Below are 18,852 nucleotides of genomic sequence, written 5' to 3'. Positions count from 1 at the left end.
CTTGAAGTAGATTATAATTTAGTCGATAATACAAGTCTCCGTGGCGCAAACGGTTAGCGCGTTCGGCTGTTAACCGAAAGGTTGGTGGTTCAAGCCCACCCGGGGACGATCTATTTTGCATTTTCAATAAGTAGAAATATTAGTATACCTTCAAGTAATTTATTTACTTTCAATCTAATAAATGAGTAAGTAGGCTTGTATAGCAAGTAGTATAAAAATTGAATGCAATCTTTTTTTAAATATTATAGCATAGCTATATACTTAAGCATACTTAGCTATACTTATTATAGTATAGCTATACTTAACTCACTGTGTTGAAGGTTTATAACAGTATGATGCACTGATTGACCATGGAATCAAAACGTTTGTATTTTTCTTTGAACTGTCTCTGTTTTTCTTAAAACTTTGACAGTGGTATGAACCTTTGGCAGAAGTGCTACTGTAGCGTATAATTCTCTTGTGATGATTACTACGCAGTCAATTTCTTCAGTGGGCTTTGGGCTGCTATGCTTCAGGGAAACATTACGTCTGCCGTTATGATAAACGACAAATGGAATCAGTTTTAATCATAATTTAAAACAAATTTACCTCGTCCTTACAAACCAGTCATAGGATCTGCAAGAGGAGAAATCGACAAAAAAACCTACCCTCAGTGATAAACTTGTTAAACACAGTAAGCCCAACTTGTAATAGACCGATTTACCTTTATGCATCGCGTCTACCAGTTTTGAACAAAACCTACACTCTGACGTGAATATCGTCTCATCCAAGTCGGTGTTTTGCTCCCGTATGAGAGACACACCCTCCTACTCGGACACGCAACGATCTGTATCATAGACAATGACTCAAGCCTTTTACGTTTCTGATCCACCTTGAGATCCAACTTTATTACCAACAAAAGATTCTGAAATGATTTTAACTGCCATCCGCTATGAGAAACAGACCTTTTCTACTGTCCTTTATGATCTTAATTTTCATACTTGATCTCTTGCCCTGAAGATCAGCCTAAAATTCCTCTTTAATTTCCTTAATTGTTTTTACTGAGCATTCCTTCCTATTTAGTAATATGATTTCTGGCTACTTTCGGGTTAAACTGGCCCCCCGCTTTCCTTGAAGCACCTCGGTGTAGCGTTCCGCTCCGCTCTTTAAACAGGCAAAGGCGCTGGTACAGGGACAGAAACCGCCTGTTTAACTACAATCTCCTTGACATACTGGCATAGAGTCAAGCGCCTCAAATCTATTCCCAAAAGTAGAGAACATTTTCCTAAACTAATTAACGGATCACTCGTTTGCGAACCGCTGCAGAGGCGCTTCGAGGGGCTTCAAACAACTCCATTAATGCTCAAATTGTGCTCCTAGAGGGATAGAACTACCAGCTCTGCCTGGTTACATTTTTTTTATTCCGCCGTCAGACGAGACAGTAAATTATCTATATTAAATATAGTTACACTGAAGTCGGAGGTACAACCATTCGTACATGACGAGCTTAATCGCTGTTCTGGTAAATGTTTCATTTCACGATTTGTTTTGAAATAAAATTAAAAAATTTTCTACAATCTTATAGCAATTAGCTGGTTTATGGTTTCGTATGAAAAATCATTAATTTATTTTATTTTGTATATGTCACAATTAAATAGTTGAATTAAATCAAACTTTTTCTTATCAGAATTTTCTTTTAAAACAAGTAGTATTTTTTAGTCTTTGGTCTAGGTAGAAATTACTATAACTAGTCAGAAAGTTTAACAATTTATAATTTTGGTTTTGCAGCTTATTTTTAACTTAATACACATTTATATGTATTTTATTTATTTATTTTATTTTTTTTATAGATTTGCAAAGTTATTTTACCCTTTTTTTTCAATTAAATTGGTTTTTTCCCCCATTTTATTATTTTTTTCCTTTTTTATAGTAGTGCTTTATATATTTCCTATAAAACTGACTAGTTGACAAGAGGATAAAGGATGTTCTTTCCTTCCGTAAATGTTATTAATTCCCAACGTCTAGGGTGAAGGTGAATGCGTGGTTTGACCAGAATAAACCTACAGAGCAGCTTATCAAATTGTCACCCTGTCCGCACCGGAATACAAATACCCGAGCGCATTGATTCAACCGTTCTTATTCCCTTTACCCTTCACTGGGTTTCTTCATCCCTCTCCACGACCAGCTTTGTTTTCAACTTCGCACGTGCTTCTACTTTTAAAATGTTTCTCTATTTCCGCCAATCCTTTCATCACATATATTATTCCTTTTATCTGTTAGTACTGTTTTTCATCATCTCTTTGGTTTGACTATATATAAATAAATAATATATATATATATATATATATATATATTAATTTACTTATATATTTTTTAGAATTACTTGAAATGTTTTTTTAATCGAGTAAAAGAATTATATTGATTTTTTTATCAGTTTTGAATAATATAATCTTCTATTCCCCTCATTTTGTTCATTTAATGCAGTACTGGATTCTTTCGTGCAATGTTCAAAAAGTGACGCAACCTTGTGGGAAAATGAGTAAGTTACAATAGTAGTTGAAAATAGCCTCCATTATGCGATTCATATAACACAACTTGCATGCTCTTAAACGTTTGTTGTAGGATTGCAGCAATTCGGTAACGGTGGGAAGATGAGTTTTGTAAGCTGCATTCTTAAGGTATGTCCACAATAAAAAGCCAGGAAGGAATAAATCAGGAGACCGAGGGAACTACAACCCCTTCTAAATCACTTGTCGATGAAAACACTGAACCAAGAAAGTCACAATGTTTTCTTGTGTGTATGAGCCGTAGAACTGTCCTACTGAAACCACGTCTACCGTAGCCGATTTGCAGGTATAGTGTTTACAAATTATTACACAAACTGTATATAGCGCTCACTGTTGACTGTGCCATGAAAGAATGTCATGAAGACTCGCCTACGTGACACTGCACACCAAACACCTACTTTGTCCGTCCACAGGAGATTCGTGCAGCTGATGTAGATTTTCCGTATACCAAATGCGTGAATTCTGTCCATTCACGTATCCATCAAGGTGGATCCATGCCTTGTCAGATCGAAACCAATCATCGAGTTCTTCCCCGTCTGGCGTTACAGATGACATGAACCACTGAAAGAAAGCTACACGTTTTCCAGCGTTTGCAGGTAACAACACGTGAACAACACGAATTCTGTATGGACCCATCTTTAAGCATTTGCCATGTGGGCACTACCAACGGAGAGACCAGACTGAACAGATTGGCGTCGCACAGACTTCTTGAGACTAACAAACTATGCAGCTTGCACTAGATCAACTTTTCTGGTGTTGGCACTTCCGATCAACCACTTTTGGCTGCATCTGCCTCATTCCCTGTCTCTTGGAACTTGTTCAGCCGCTTGATGGAGGACTTGTTTGATACATCCACATCATAATTTTTCTGTGAAGGCATTTTGGGTCTGGGCATAATTGGTACTTCTAAATAACTGAAAGACGATGAATATTTTCTGCTCCATTTTCTCTCATTTAAACTAGCAGAAAAAAAGGAAACATTCTTCCGTAAGTTAGCGTCACTTTTTCAACTCCTTTATTTTGTTAAATTATATATTAAAATATTTATTACATCCTAAATTATTTGTATCGTATTCCAATTTATGTATTTCTTAATCTCAATTTTTGTATTAAATTACGCAGTCCGAAATACCTTCATAGTAAGATTTAGTCTTTCTCTGTATTTTTTATTTTTTTGTTTTATTTCTAATCTGCCCTAACCAATGTATCTTGCCCTAAACTATTGCCCTTATCTATATTTATTGTTATATTAATTACTTTATTTTTTATAAACGTGTATTAAATAGTAAAATAAATTTTTATTTACATTAAATTTAACCATATCTGTGCTGGATCTGGTTTTGATCTCTTCATTACATTAATTATTTTATAAATTTATTAGCCATAAAACATAATTAAATTTCTTATCAATCATATGATATGTGTGAGAAATACTTCATACGATTTCATTGCGTACTATGAAATAAACGTGATATTGCCCCATTTTATTACTATCTAGAGAGAATTATATCTAACAAGTTATCTGATTTTTAATATATTTGAAAAAAGTAATTTTTTATCCAATGAAAATTCCAAGTTATGTTTATAATAAACATAAAATACATACCGAATTAAGGATTACTCTAGTTTATACTTTATTTCAAAATTTTTAATAATTAGAAACGCCAAAAAAAAATAGAAATATTATATTAAATATAATATTTTTTGTTAATTTAATTAAATGATTTTAAATAAAGCGCGCGTGCATACCGCATTTCATTCGCGCAGGTGAAGGGGTACTAGAGGTACACTTTAAATATTATTCATTTAGTTAATTCTACCGCTCACCTGTGACGTTACAACATAGCAGACCGCATCGGGTTGCCGGCCTCCGTGGCGCCAAATGTAGCGTCTTGGTCTTTCATCCGGATGTTTCGAATTCGAATCCCGGTCAGGCATGGCATTTTTCACTCACGGTGCAAATCATTCATCTCATCCTCTGAAGCAATACCTAACGGTGGTCCCGGAAGTTAAACTAGAGAAGAAGAAAAAGACCGCACCGGGTTGGTCTATTGGTGAACTTGTCATCGCAAATCACCTGATTTCGAAGTCGAGGATTCTATGGTTTAAATATCAGTAAAGGCAGTTATTTTTATACGGATTACGGATTTGAATACTAGATCGTGAATATCGGTGTTCTTTGGTGGTTGGGTTTCAATTAACCACAAATCTCAGGAATGGTCGACCTGAGATTGTACAAGACTACATTTCATTTACATTCATACATATCATCCTGATTCATCCTCTGAAGTAATTAATACGTTACGTTGGGTTCTGGAGGCTAAACCTAAAAAAAAAATTGAGAGATCTAGAATGGAAATGGGTGTATATAAAAAGCAATAATTTTTCCGGATTTTCTCTCGCTGTTTTAAGATATTTTAATTAATTATGGATTAAACTGGAAGCCGAGTAAATTATTATTATTAAATAACACGTAGGTCTAAATATAATAGACGATAATATAATTTAATGGAAAAAGATAAACATTTCTGTAATGTTTATCCGCTTATTATTTCCACTGTCGAATTATCGAAGGAAAAATAAATACAGACAAGATTTATAAAATTAAGTCCCTATTTGTATAATTATTTTTCAAACTATCCCCGTCGCAGCTTCGCCCGCTCTATATGGTTACTTGCGTTTCCCTTAGCGGTCAATCTTTTTACTTAATGTTTTTATAGTCAAGTAACCAGAGGCAGGTGTAGCCAGTCACACAGACACGGTCGCAGTGACTGTGTTGGTTGAGCCTCAGTGGCTGTACTTTCGCACCTCTAAAAAAATAGGTATTAAAAAGAAACCGAAAATGATTTTTAAATATTTATCTGAATAATATTTCCAAGACCAAATTTACTGAATATCTCGTTTACTATTAAGGAAAACCTTACAATCATTGTTCACAATTTTTTTTATCTTTCTTCATCTCCTTTCAAGGTCAATTTCAAAAATCTAGAATTGGTTTGTAGTCAATAAGATTACACTCATAATAAAATCAGGTTGATACCGAAAAATTAGAAAAAAAAGGGTTTCAAAAAAATTCAAAAAATCCATTTCGGCCGTCGGAAGGGGGAGGTAAATTTCACCATCGTAAAGTAAAGAAAAACTTCAAATTTACTCAATACGACAATGGTTGCATGTGAGAAACGTTTCATATGTTAAGCATACAACAAGCCCCATCTTCTACCAATTTCAATAAAATTCCTTGCCGTAAGGGTTGGTTATATCAAAAATAGTTCAGACAAACGTTTTAGGTACTGTTTAGAGCTGAGGTTCCCAAACTTATTTTTCTCATAGACCACTTTCAAAATTTTGCTGGTTCCGGTGGACCCCCTGCAGCTACATTTCTACCATATTTCCAGTCGACGGAAAATGTGAAGATTAGATTTAACTATGAAAATTTGCGTTACAGCTGAGTTCCGCGAACTAACAGTTTCCGAAAAAAAATTGAGAATTGATTGGTTAATTTTTGATTGACTGTGCTGTGAGTGGATGTCAAAAAAGTAAAGTTGGCCAATCAAAAAAACTGCTTCCATCCAACTTTATATTTTTGACATCTACTCACAGCACAAGTAAGCAATCAAGCCAACATTTTAGTTCTTCACTATCGAAACCAGATGAATTTTCGTGGACCCCGCTTACGAATTGTGAACCCCCATTTTTTTTGTCACGCCAACGTAGACCCCCGTCGAGTCTCCCGTGGACCCCTGGGGGTCCACCTGGACTACTTTGGGAATCAATGGTTTAGAGGATTAACGACCACTTTAAACCTTTAGATAATGTTCCTATTAGGAAAGAAATGATTTTTTGGCTTCGAAACCCCATTTTTTTCACCCGCTGGGCCAATGGTTATCAAAAAAACCTTAGTTAGATTAAGTTTTAGGCCCTCATCCAAGGAATAGTAGGAACTTTAAATGAATTCGATATTTTATTTAATAAGAAAGTTATAGCGATATTTTTTTTCGAAAAAGCCCCCATTTCCACCCACATGGTCCGATTTTGCCCATTAACGAACTCAACCGAGATTCTGGGTCGTTACATTTTATGAATCAATTTGAAAGTAACTGGCGCAAAATTACGGCAGTTATCGTGTTCACAAGAAAGTGAAATATATATATAAACTTTTGAACTGCCAGTGGTTTTGGGATGTGAAACGAGAAGATATGTCGAAATTTTCCGATAAGTCGAATCATGCTACGCATTACTAAAAGTAGCTTTGAGACCTACCTGAAATCTATGAAATCTAATGAAACCTACCTAAGTTCCATTTTAACCCTTGAAACTTGGAATTTCAAAAGATATAGAAAATGGTTTTTAGATATTCATAATCACTCAGTTCACCAATCATTCTGGTTTGCGCTTCAACCGGCAAATCTTCAACTGGAGAAACAAAAATCTCCATTTTTGTTTTAGAGATGTTTCGAAATGAAATATATTCAAAACAAAAACCTTATCAGTTACGCCAAGAAACATAGGTAAAAAGTGAGTTATGACTAATTGTTTTTGTTTATCTGAACAAACAAAACCTTTCTTCCTCTTTATATAATAGTATATAAAGTATAGATAATATTATTTAACGTAAATTTAATTCTATTATTTTTGCAATATTATTTATGCGATGGTTCCAATCAATCAGTTCAAACCCAGCTCATACAGTGATAGATATATACATGTTTTTGAGATGAAAAATATCTAAAAACCTTGTCACTTATGCCAAGAAACATGAGTAAAAATTTGGTTGCGATTGATATGTAGTTTTTGTTTATCCCAAAAAAAAAACACCTCTATCTCCTTATATAATAGTATAGATTAAAATCTTCTATTAAACATCATACGAATAGTAAACCTAACAACAATTTATGTTAGATAAATCTTAATTTTCTAATAAGACATTTTAGTAATAACAGTATAATAATACTGATACAAACTGTAACGATAGAAAATTTTCACGAATAACAATAATAGTATATTGAAAAATGATGTAGCTGTCAGGAGCGGTGCCGTTAATACAAATTAAATGACGGAGAGTGGAATGCTGTTACCTTAATAAGTAACAGCTGCTCATCAGACTACTTGAACGCCTAATAAAGTATCTCAAATCACCAAACCTGTCTACTGTGTATTCTAGAATTCTCTACAGTTTTAATCATCACCTGCTACAGAATTCGTATTATTAAATAATATTATCAGTAAAGTCTGAAGATAAAAAATCCTAATAAAAATTTTATAAGTGTTTCTCAATATGTAAATTAGATTTTGCTTTGTGAATTATAAAATAATAAAAATTTTATTCAGAAAATAGCGATTTTACTTTTAATGATTACACAGTGATAAAATCATTCAATAAAATATTACGAAAATACAACCTAATTAAATTAAACCAAGCATTAGTAGATCAGATATTTAAACGTATTTTGTGAATTTAAAATTTAATAATTCTATAATTTATAAAAAAAACTTTTATATTTATAAAATCGCATAACTTTTCTGACTACGTCGGTCAAGTTATACAATTCACTTTTTAAAAAACTTTCTTGCTACTATAAAATTGTAGTTATTAAAATTGATTATAAATAAATTACAAACGAGATTTAAAAAAAAAATATTCGATTTGTTTAAAAAATCTCATTGGAGATTTTCTCATTGTGAGATTGGAGCTCATTGGGTAGGCTCATTCATCAAGGACGGAGTATTAACTTGTTTTACTGACTTTATTGTTAAAAAAAGATGTTTTGAGCAAAACAAATTGAAATTTCGAAAAAGTTTTTTTTATGCGGGCTCACCATACGCAAGTAAAATTAATTTTTTAAGAAAATAATCCAGAAGACATGAAAATAAAATCATCATTTCATAAAAAAGAAACTTTTAAAATTGTTTAATAAGATACAAAAATACAGCCATAATTTTAAATAAACAAAGATGTAATTTTCTAGGAAGGGGGTGAAATATTTTAGCTGATCTGTTTTTTTCCCATAAATACTAAAGTAAAAGCTATAAATATTAATATTTTTAGAATTTAAATGCATTGGGTAACTTGCGAGATAGGTTTAAATTAAAAATATTTTTTAAAAAATCAAAAAATATTTTTTGTTACCACAGACTGTTGTAGAGAGATGGGCAAAAATATTTCATATTCGAAGACCAATTGATGTAGAGAACATACATCATAATATAGAATAAAATACATCATAATATAGAATTAACTCCTTTTCTGAAGCAAGATATACATATATATATATATATATATATATATATATATATATATATATATAAAGATATACATATATATATATATATATATATATATATATATATATATATTTAGGAAGGAAAGGTGGTGGGAAATAAAAATGTTTGGTAATTTGTGATCTTGATTAAATAACTTCCAGCAGATATTTTTTTTTTTTTTACTTAAGTGCTCCAGTAAAGATTTGAAATTTTATTTCGGTTAAAACACCCCTACCCGATTATCTAATTTTTCCTAAAATGTTATACATAATTTCTTCCCGAGGGTAGAAATTATCTACCAAGTCTTTCAATTAGGTCCAGAGTTATAAGACCAAATACAGGCCAACATACATACGAGAATGTATGTGAATATGTGGATCATCCGTCCGACAAAAAATTGATTTTTGGAATTGGGAAAATTGGAATGAAAGGTTTTTTCTTAATTGATTTAAAATTTATGTAATTTATTTTCTAGTTAATTTTTTTTTTAAGTCTCCTAAAGACACAAAACTTAAAAAAAAGAATAATATTTTTTTTTTAGTATGTACTTTCCTGTTACAGTTACAGCTGCAGTAGCATATATCAATCGCTATAGCCGAAATATAAATATTCATGTCTAACGGAACATAAATATAAACGGAATATAAATATTCCAAACGTAACGAATATAAATATTTTCACGATAAGAGAGTATAACAGTTTTATTATAACAAAAATTCTAATTTTGTAAAATATAATCTTCTACACTAAATAAAGTTTTGTTGGATTCAAGTCGCAAAAAATAAAAATAAAAAATTTGTTTTACAAATTGATTTTGAAATTTATATTACTATTTTTTTTTCTAAAATTTTGCTATAAATATATAAAAAAAATTATAGGTCCCACCGAGATTTGAACTCGGATCGCTGGATTCAGAGTCCAGAGTGCTAACCGTTACACCATGGAACCGTGTTGATCAAAATCCTAATTTTGGATTTTCAAACATAGTTTTCTTATAAATTAATGAAATCATTTTTTTTTTTTTTTTCATTTAGACGGATTCGTTTAGACGGAAAACGTTTGATTTAATTCAATATTCTACTGTACTAATTATACAAACAAACAGTCCTGCTTTTTATATCCAACAAATTTTTATTTAATTTCTCGAACACGGTACCGCTGATATGTTAAATAAATAAATTAACAATTAATATTTTGTCCTGCTTCTTATATCCAACAAATTTTAATTTAATTTCTCGAACACGGTACCGCTGATATGTTAAATAAATAAATTAACAATTAATATTATCTACTATCTTACCAGCTCGTTGATGTGTTCACTAGATCTTTCGGCTTACTTGGAAGCCATCATCAGAAGTTGAAATTAATGTACTAAAGTCAAAAGTTTAAAAAAATCAAGTTTAAAATTTAAAAAAACTAGTAACTTACTAGTAGTAAGGTCCTACTAGTAAGTATACTAGTAGGACTGTTTTTAAAATTTCAAAACAGTTATGACTGTTTTTAAATTTTAACTATGATTATTTAAACTTTGACTAATACATTAATTTTAACTCCTGATGATGGCTTCCAAGTAAGCCGAAAGATCTAGAGAAGACATCAACGAGCTGGTAAGATGGATAATATTAATTGCTAATTTATTTTAATTTTAATTTATAAGTGTAACTCTACTCCTTAATGGGGGTTTGGTAAAACCAAACCCATATTAGAAAGTATCTTATCTACCTAAGGGGAACAAAACTGTGAAAAAATGTTACCTACCCTTTAAATAAAATTTTGAGATATGGGAACCAAAAGTGTCTCGACCGATTATGACCAAAACTAAATGAAATCAATGTTTGATATGCAAAAATCATTCTGGCAAATTTGGTAGAACACATGATGGTCGAATCGGTTCTTCCAGTCTTAAGATACCTAACAAAAAATCTAACAATATAGATACATACGATACATATATACTTTTGGAATTTTTCACTGCTAAAATAAAGTTATTTAGTTATAGGGGTTCATGAAAAGTCTAAATCTTTAAAAAAATATCGATATGAAAAATCAGGATCGATTAGCATACTTACCCTTAAACAGTACATTTTATAGCTGTATATTAAAACTATATAGTTCCTAGGAAAAGGAAATTAAAAAAAAATTATAAAAATTACATCGTTGGTAAAATCTAATAATTAATAACTTTAACTAATAACTAATATTTACCTTTTTTAATTTATATATATTGATTTATTAATAATTATTAACTTCTGTTTGTCAAAACATTTTTACAATAAATTATAATTTAATAACAATAAAAAAAAATGTAAAAAATATCAGAAATTATTAATGAAATAAAATGTTTGTACTTTTCATTTTAAAAAGATGTGTATATGTAATTTAAATGGCGTAAAAGGAAATCATGTGGTGTCCACATCAAATGTTTTTAAAAGTAATTTTCATGAAAACAAAATTATTTTTCTCTACTACGAATTGTTTTGTCTCCTTTTATAATTTTTTTTTTAAAGAAAACATGGTTTTAAAAATATATTTATTTTTTTTTATTTTTTTATTTTATTTCTTATAAGTTCTCAATTCTAAGAACTGAATTCTGTGTTCCTGAATTTCTATTTCTGAAGTCTTTATTAAGTTTATTAACGCTTTTAATTTTTCTTTCGAGTTTTTTTGGAGAATGATTTTCTTGGTAATTTTTAATATCAGTCATTGTAAAAATTGTGGTCAATGAAAGCAAACCAATTTTCAAACATTATTTTTTTAATTTCTGGTATTACATTTTGTGGGGCGGAGTTGATATTTATATATATATATATATATATTACCGAATCATCATATTCAAGCGCCTTTATTTTCCGATTTATCACATATTTTTTGTTGTACATGTTTGGTGCTAAAAGGAATAAAATTCCTTTTCTTTCACCAGATTTCTTAAAGCTATTTCTTTATCCTACAGATTCTTCCAGGAGTTTAAACTTATTTGTTTTATTTATTTTTTATTTTTATTTTTTTTTAACTTTTAAGCGAACACAATCGCAGTAATTATTGTTATTATTACAATTATTTGTAAAGTACATTTACAGAGTTCTGTATGCGAGTTTCTCTAAATGGTAAATGTCAAGCAATTTCAACAATAATTTATGATGCGATCATAAAACCATACAATTTCATATTATAGAATATTTACGCTTTTGTTGTCATAATCTTTTTACTTTCTAAAATCGCTGCGGTGAATACAACAAGTGTATTAAAATTATGAATATAAGCGAAGTCAGACTTCTACGTACAGGGTCTTTAGGGTTTAGATTCAATGCGTTCAGAATCTTCTGTTTTTCTCTTCTATAAAGACGTATTGCACTTTGAATCGAGCAAGAGGATAAAAGGGAGAAAACAAAGAAGAAGAAAGAAAATCTGTAAGGGTACGAAGAATTTTATTGCCCTTTATATTCAATAGTGAAAGGGACAAGACGTTTTATTGGAAATCATGAGCGAGATTTAAAGAAACGTTTCGTCACAGCATATCTTCTTTTGGTAAAATTCGTTGACGAGAATAATACAATGAGATATAAACTGTTGTTTTATTTTCATTAAATGTGTTTTATTTTTATTATATATATATATATATATATATATAGAGGGAGGGAGAGAGAGAGAGAGAGAGTGAGCGAGAGAGAGCATTACAGTGGTATTACTTTAACTGAGAAATCAATTTGGTTTACTAAAATTCAAAGAAACCAATGAATAAATTTAAGTAGTTAAAAGACCTTTTCCAGAAGTAATAATTTTTAAGAAATAAAACTAAGCATATGAGATAAAGATTGTTTAGTTTGACATGCACAAGTCCTAATTCGTAAAAAAATTTTTCAAGACTGAATTTTCCAAATATAGTTCCTTCAATTTTGATAAAAATGTAATAAATTTATTTATAATAAAATATATATATATATATATATATATATATATATATATATATACATATAAGAACATGTCCTGACTGACCGATTCATTATATATCACGATATGAAAACAACAAACCACATCATTAAGAATTTTCTTACATACGAAATAAAATTAAAAACTCAACAAAGAAAAGTAGAGCTCAAAAGCAAACTAACGTAAGGAAATAGATCTTTTATGAAAAAAAAAAGTCTGCTTGTACTCGACATAGATCTAAGCATTAGAAAAAATGAAAAAAATTGTGGGTAGAACTCTTATCTTAATGAAACAAGAAAAATAGGGAAATAAAAGGAGGGAGGTCTTCTAAATGACCTATCAGAGGGTACGTTTAAAATTAGATAAGTCGATGAAATTTGAAATCTTTGACGAATGAAGAGGAAAGAAATTTGCAACAGAATATTGTAAAGAACAAGATAATAAGTTGGCCGTATATTATGATATCCAGGTTTATTTAAATTATGTAATAATCAGGAAAGTCATGCTAAAAAAAAAAATCTGATTTGGACCCCACATGACTTCCTTGTACTTCCTTGTTAAATTACATTACACTTTTTTTTTTAATGAAAAGTACATAAAATTTTATTTCACTAATAACTTCTGGTTTTTTCATTTTTTTAATTTTTTTATTGTTATTGAATTATTACTTATAGCAATTTTTTTTTATTATCAGAGGTTAATAATTATTAATAAATCAATATTTAAATTTTAAAAAAAAGTTAAAAAAAAAAAAGATGAAGCTTGATTCGAACCAATATGCCTTTCTAACATCCAAATAAGATATGACCGGCCTCCTCGGCGCGAGTGGTAGCGTCTCGGCCTTTCATCCAGAGGTCCCGGGTTCGAATCCCGGTCAGCCATGGCATCTTCACACGCTAAAAACTGTCATTCATCTCATTCTCTAAAACAATTAAAGCAATTCCTAACGGTGGTCCCGGAGGTAAAAGAAAAATGATCCAAATATTTCACAAATAAAAACTTTTATTTGGCTATAACTCTGGAACGAATGAAAATAAGTACCACTAATGATATACTGTTGAAAAGCTCTCAATTAGGACTTATTACTGCAGTTAATAAAAAGTCCAAAATTCAAATTCTTCTGAATTTTGGGCTTTTTTTAGACACTTCTGGTCCTTTCGATTGCGATCAAAAGGAAGGGGAGGTGCACAACTAGCTGTTACAACAGTCCTAAATCCAAAATTTCAACAACATACGGCTTATAGTTTTTGAGTTATGCGAGATACATACACACATACGTACGTACAGACGTCACGCCGAAACTAGTCAAAATGGATTCAGGGATGGTCAAAATGGATATTTCCGTTGAAATCTGAAAACTGACATTTTTCAGCATACGACAAGCCCCATCTTCTTACAATTCCAGCAACATTTTGGTCATTCCTTAATGTAAGGGTTGGTGATATCATAAATTGTTTCAGAAAAAAGTTTTAGGTAATTTTTAGAAGACTAACGACCACTTTAAATCGATTCGATACGACGTGTCTATTAAGGGAGGTATGATTTTTATTTGTCTTCAAAACCCCATTTTTTCCACCCCCTGAACCAATGGTTGGTGATATCAAGAAACTTCACTTACATAAGTTTTAGGTCGTTATCCAAAATATAGTAGGAACTTTAAACGAATTCGAAATTTAACTTAATAGGAAAGTTATAGCGATATTTTGATTTTACGAAAAAGCCCCCTATTTCAACCCTCATGGTCCGATTTTTCCCATTAACGAACTGGACCGAGATTTTTGTTCGTTATACTTTATGTATCAATTTGAAAGTGATTGGGATAAAATTACGGCAGTTATTGTATCCACAAGAAGGTGAAATATATACATAAACTTTTGAACTGCCGGTGGTTTTGGGGTTTGAGAGATGTGAAATGCGAAGATATGTCGAAATTTTCTGGAATTCGAATCATGGTACCCATTACAATATGTATCTTTCTTATAAAAAAGTTCCGGAACGCTGAATTTGTGCCCTCCACAATTTTTCACCTTTGAACTTTCATTTCTTCCACGATTGCGTCGACAATGTTAGTGGACTAAAACGCGAACATAAATCGCAAGGAATATTTACACCATTAATTTCTTGTAATTGTAATATCTCAGAATGATCCGATAGGATCAATTATTTTTGACTATATAATAAGCAGTTCTAAATATTTCAGCAGTTAATTCAATTTCTGATTCGTTTTAAGTTTTCATAATTTTTCCATTCTCTAATTTTTTGCGCTTTGCAGAATTTTCTCTGCATTTATGTATGAAATTGTTTTCTTAGGTTCAGAATTTTTTTAAGAAAGGAAAGTAATCGAGCAGATTTACTATCCCTGTATGACAATATCAAAATTGAACTCCAATCTTGTGAAATACTTGTGCTTTGATGTTTGAAAATTTAAAGGCTTTTCACGTCAACGCATATCTGACATCCGATTTTACCAGAGGCCCATGTAATCCAAGGATTTTTTTCTCTTCTCACATATCTACAGTCCAAATACCTGATCAAGAATATGAACAATTGGCAAGTGATCCGCATTCTGAGTTTCTATCAGGTTGTTCATTATTTTCTTCGTTACATTCTTCGTCACAATTATTTATCACATTGGATCTATCCTAAATTTTTTAAAAAAGAAATTTTGTAATGTTTGTTGCTTTCGTTTTTCACTCATTTTTATTTGCTTATTTATATTTAAATAATATTTACAATCAATTTTTACACTTTTCCTTTTTAAATTTATCAATTTCTTAATGTCAATAATTTACATGTGACATGTCACGAATAAAAATTATTTCGAAATGCGATTAAAATTTAGAATTAATATTAAATAAACAGTTAAATACAAAGTACACAACTGATCGAGACTAAAGCTCTGTGAAAAACAAAACCAGTGCAAAAATATTCTTCTATTGTTGATACCTGTCATTTGAAATTTTGCCGACTTTATGACTAGCCATATAATTTTACGTACCTATTATTTTTTTTCAAGTAACATGTACGCAGAATGTAAACGATTATTCTTCCAGCTTCAAAAAAAAAATAAACATAATCTTTCCAATTTTTAGAAACGTAATGGAACGCATTTCGGCTTGGAAAAAAGTACTGGAACACCGCTGGTTATAATAGAGGTTGAAAAGTGTAGAGAAGTACAAAAACTGGAATACATATAACAGATAATTTAGGATTACGAGATAGGACAGTAAATTTTAATAAAATATTAACATAGATCAGAAACAGAAGAAAAAGTATCAAACCAGTCAACTGACGACTAATGATTCAAAAAAGGAAAGAATAGAATTAGGTATCTATTACCTGAAACCACCTCCTTAAGAGAATTAAAAAAAAAAATTAAAATAGTCAGAATAGAAAATTGGAATTGTACGTTTTTTTTATTTTTCTACCTTTAAAATCCGGGACGGCATTTACAGACGTATTTTCAACAAGGAAGGTGACATGAATGATACAATAAAAACAACCAATAATTTTTTACCGCTTTCTTTTCTTTTTTTTTTTTTTTTTTTAATTATCCGAAAAAATATAAACTAAAAGTTTAATCTCATCCAGACACTATTATTCCAACTGGTAATAGAAAAATTAAATAAACTTTTGCTAAGGTTAGAAGTTTTTATAAACAATTTAGACTACATATAATAAGTATATTATTTTAACGAATATTAAGGTAGATTATGCAGTAGAATATCCTGTCGTAATTAATAAATTGCAGGTTAATCAAAAGTATGTATAAAATATAAATAAATAAGATTCAAGGAAAAAGTAATTAAAATAATCATAAGAAAATGAATTATATATAATTAAAAAAAACCGACTACTATAATTAACGTTAAAACATTGAATTTTTTACATTAGAAAGAAAAAATCTAGAAAATAAAATAATTACAAAAGATAGTTTATATTTCGTTTAGTTCATTACATTTAATAAGGATAATAATTATACTATTAAATAATGATAAAATATTATATAATTAAAGTATACTGCGTCGCTATCTTTTGACTTCTTAATGAAACGAAATAATTAAATGCAAATTTATGAATATATTAACTAGAAAAAGAATAAATATCAATGTATTTTCTATTAAAATAGGTTTCAGTAAGCATAAAAACATTTTAAATAATTAGACAAAATTATATATGAAATTGTATAATTATTAAGCAATAGAAAATAATAAATATTTGTAAAAACATAAAATAAATAATGTTAAGACCTACAAAAAGAAACCCGAAATATATTTTTCAAAATCAACAATAGAATGCGCAACTATATACAGACTATACAATATCTGTAATGTCGATGTAATTAGACTGAAGTTTGTAAGAAAATAATAAAAACAATAATAAAAAATTTAAAAAAACGACCGCCCAAAAAAATTAATTGACCAAAAAAACGACAATAAATCCAACTAATAATAAAAAAATAAAACAAGGTATGCAGTAAAATCGTTATGCAGTATTTAAATAAAATAATGAGTGACCAATCAACTTTCAGAGAAAGTTTTAATTTGTTTAAATACATTTTCCATGTTAGAAATAGAAGGCATTTAAATTTCTAATGATTATGTTTTCACCAGGCTTAACATCGATAAAAAAATGTTGTTCTCCAACGTAAATATTTAAATGCAGCCGGGGGGGGGGGGGGCTCTGAACAGTAACTGTCCTATATTAAAGAACTCTGAATAGTAATTAGTCTGTATTAAAACGCCCCCCGACTGCATATAAATACTTTCTTTGAAGGACAACATTTGTTTATCAATGTAAGACCTGGTGAAAACTTAACTATTAGACAACTTTAAATGCCTGCTATTTCTATAACATGAAAAATATATTTAAAGAAATTAGAACTGTCTGAAAGTTGATTGGTCACCCATTACTTTAATTAAATACTGCCTAACGATGTTCAGTCCTTTATTTCCATGCCTTGTTTTTTTTTTTAGTTCAATTTATTTATTATTTTATTTTTTTGCAGTAGTGTTTTTGAATCTTTATAGTTGTTTTTATTATTTAATACGTTTTAGTGATCATTGAGAAAAATTAATGATTCAAGAACTGATGAATATAACCTATTCAGCCAAATGAGAAAACTGTAAACATTTCAATTTATTTATTTCATTAGCGTATGCCAATCTAAACTTGCAGATTTCTCAAGCGACTGAGTTCCTCGAGAGACTTTTAATCGTGCGGATTATAAACAATTTTCTGGAATCCAAATAATTAATAGCTAAACTCTCCAATTGTCTCACACGACTCAGTGCTACGTAGGCCCTGGCCCTTGGCAAAGATGTGAGTGCTCAAATCTACGACAGTTCTAACTAGGGTAGTCCTTGTAGTTTACGCACCGTCACAGCCCGGCACAATATTAGTGGCAACATATGCCGTTCCACTTTGCTCTGTCCCCCTAAAAGGATCATATTCGACAATAGTGGGCTCGATCCTCAATCCGATGCCGACAGCAGTACCACTAATCTTACTGTCATCTAACTTTACAAAATCCGTTTGAGGGATCTCGCCGGGCTCAAGCTGATCTCGGCGTAGTGGCAGCCTATCGATTTTTCAGAGTATATCAATTAATTTTTGTTCTGGTTTGGTTCCATTGTGATATTTTGTATTATGCTAGCAAATACCTCTTTCAATTTTGAAAATCGGAAAATCGAGTCCGAAGATATAACAACATTTCCGAATAACCGTAATCTGTTAGATCGCGACCGTAAAAAAAAAAAAAAAACTTAGCCTTCAAGCTATTAAAAAATACCCCGTTTGAATTTTAAAAATCGGACGATATGTGCAAAGATATTATAAGAACACCACATTGCGGTTCCCAAAACAACGCCCCAGGGGCACCCCGTTTGTTACCAGTTGGTGATGATTAGCTTAGCCTCGCACGAGGTGCTCACATCACCTCACCACTCTAGCAAACGGTTAACGCGTTCGGCTGTTAACCAAAAGATTGCTGGTTCAAGTCCACGCGGGGACGATGTACAATACAGGGTTATCATAAAAGAATGGTGCAGTTTCAGTAATTCATAAGAAGATTGTACGGAAATTTCTTGATGTTATATTGGTATCCCTGAAAGCCTCC

General features: G+C 30.5%; 1 protein-coding gene and 1 non-coding gene across 2 annotated transcripts in view; one reads left to right on the top strand and one right to left on the bottom strand.

Moving 5' to 3' along the window:
* Positions 1–18,852, bottom strand: part of LOC142326860 (roundabout homolog 2-like) — a 1,022,566-nt gene that overhangs the window by 953,345 nt on the left and 50,369 nt on the right. The gene's annotated exons all lie outside the window — the stretch shown is intronic.
* TRNAN-GUU (transfer RNA asparagine (anticodon GUU)) lies at positions 35–108 on the top strand. Its single transcript has one exon. It is a non-coding gene; the product is annotated as a tRNA-Asn (tRNA).

The sequence above is a fragment of the Lycorma delicatula genome, chromosome 6 (genome assembly GCF_047948215.1).
Source record: "Lycorma delicatula isolate Av1 chromosome 6, ASM4794821v1, whole genome shotgun sequence".
NCBI lineage: Eukaryota > Metazoa > Arthropoda > Insecta > Hemiptera > Fulgoridae > Lycorma > Lycorma delicatula.
Note: the sequence above shows the minus strand (reverse complement) of the source record. Positions and strands in the feature narration are given on the sequence as shown.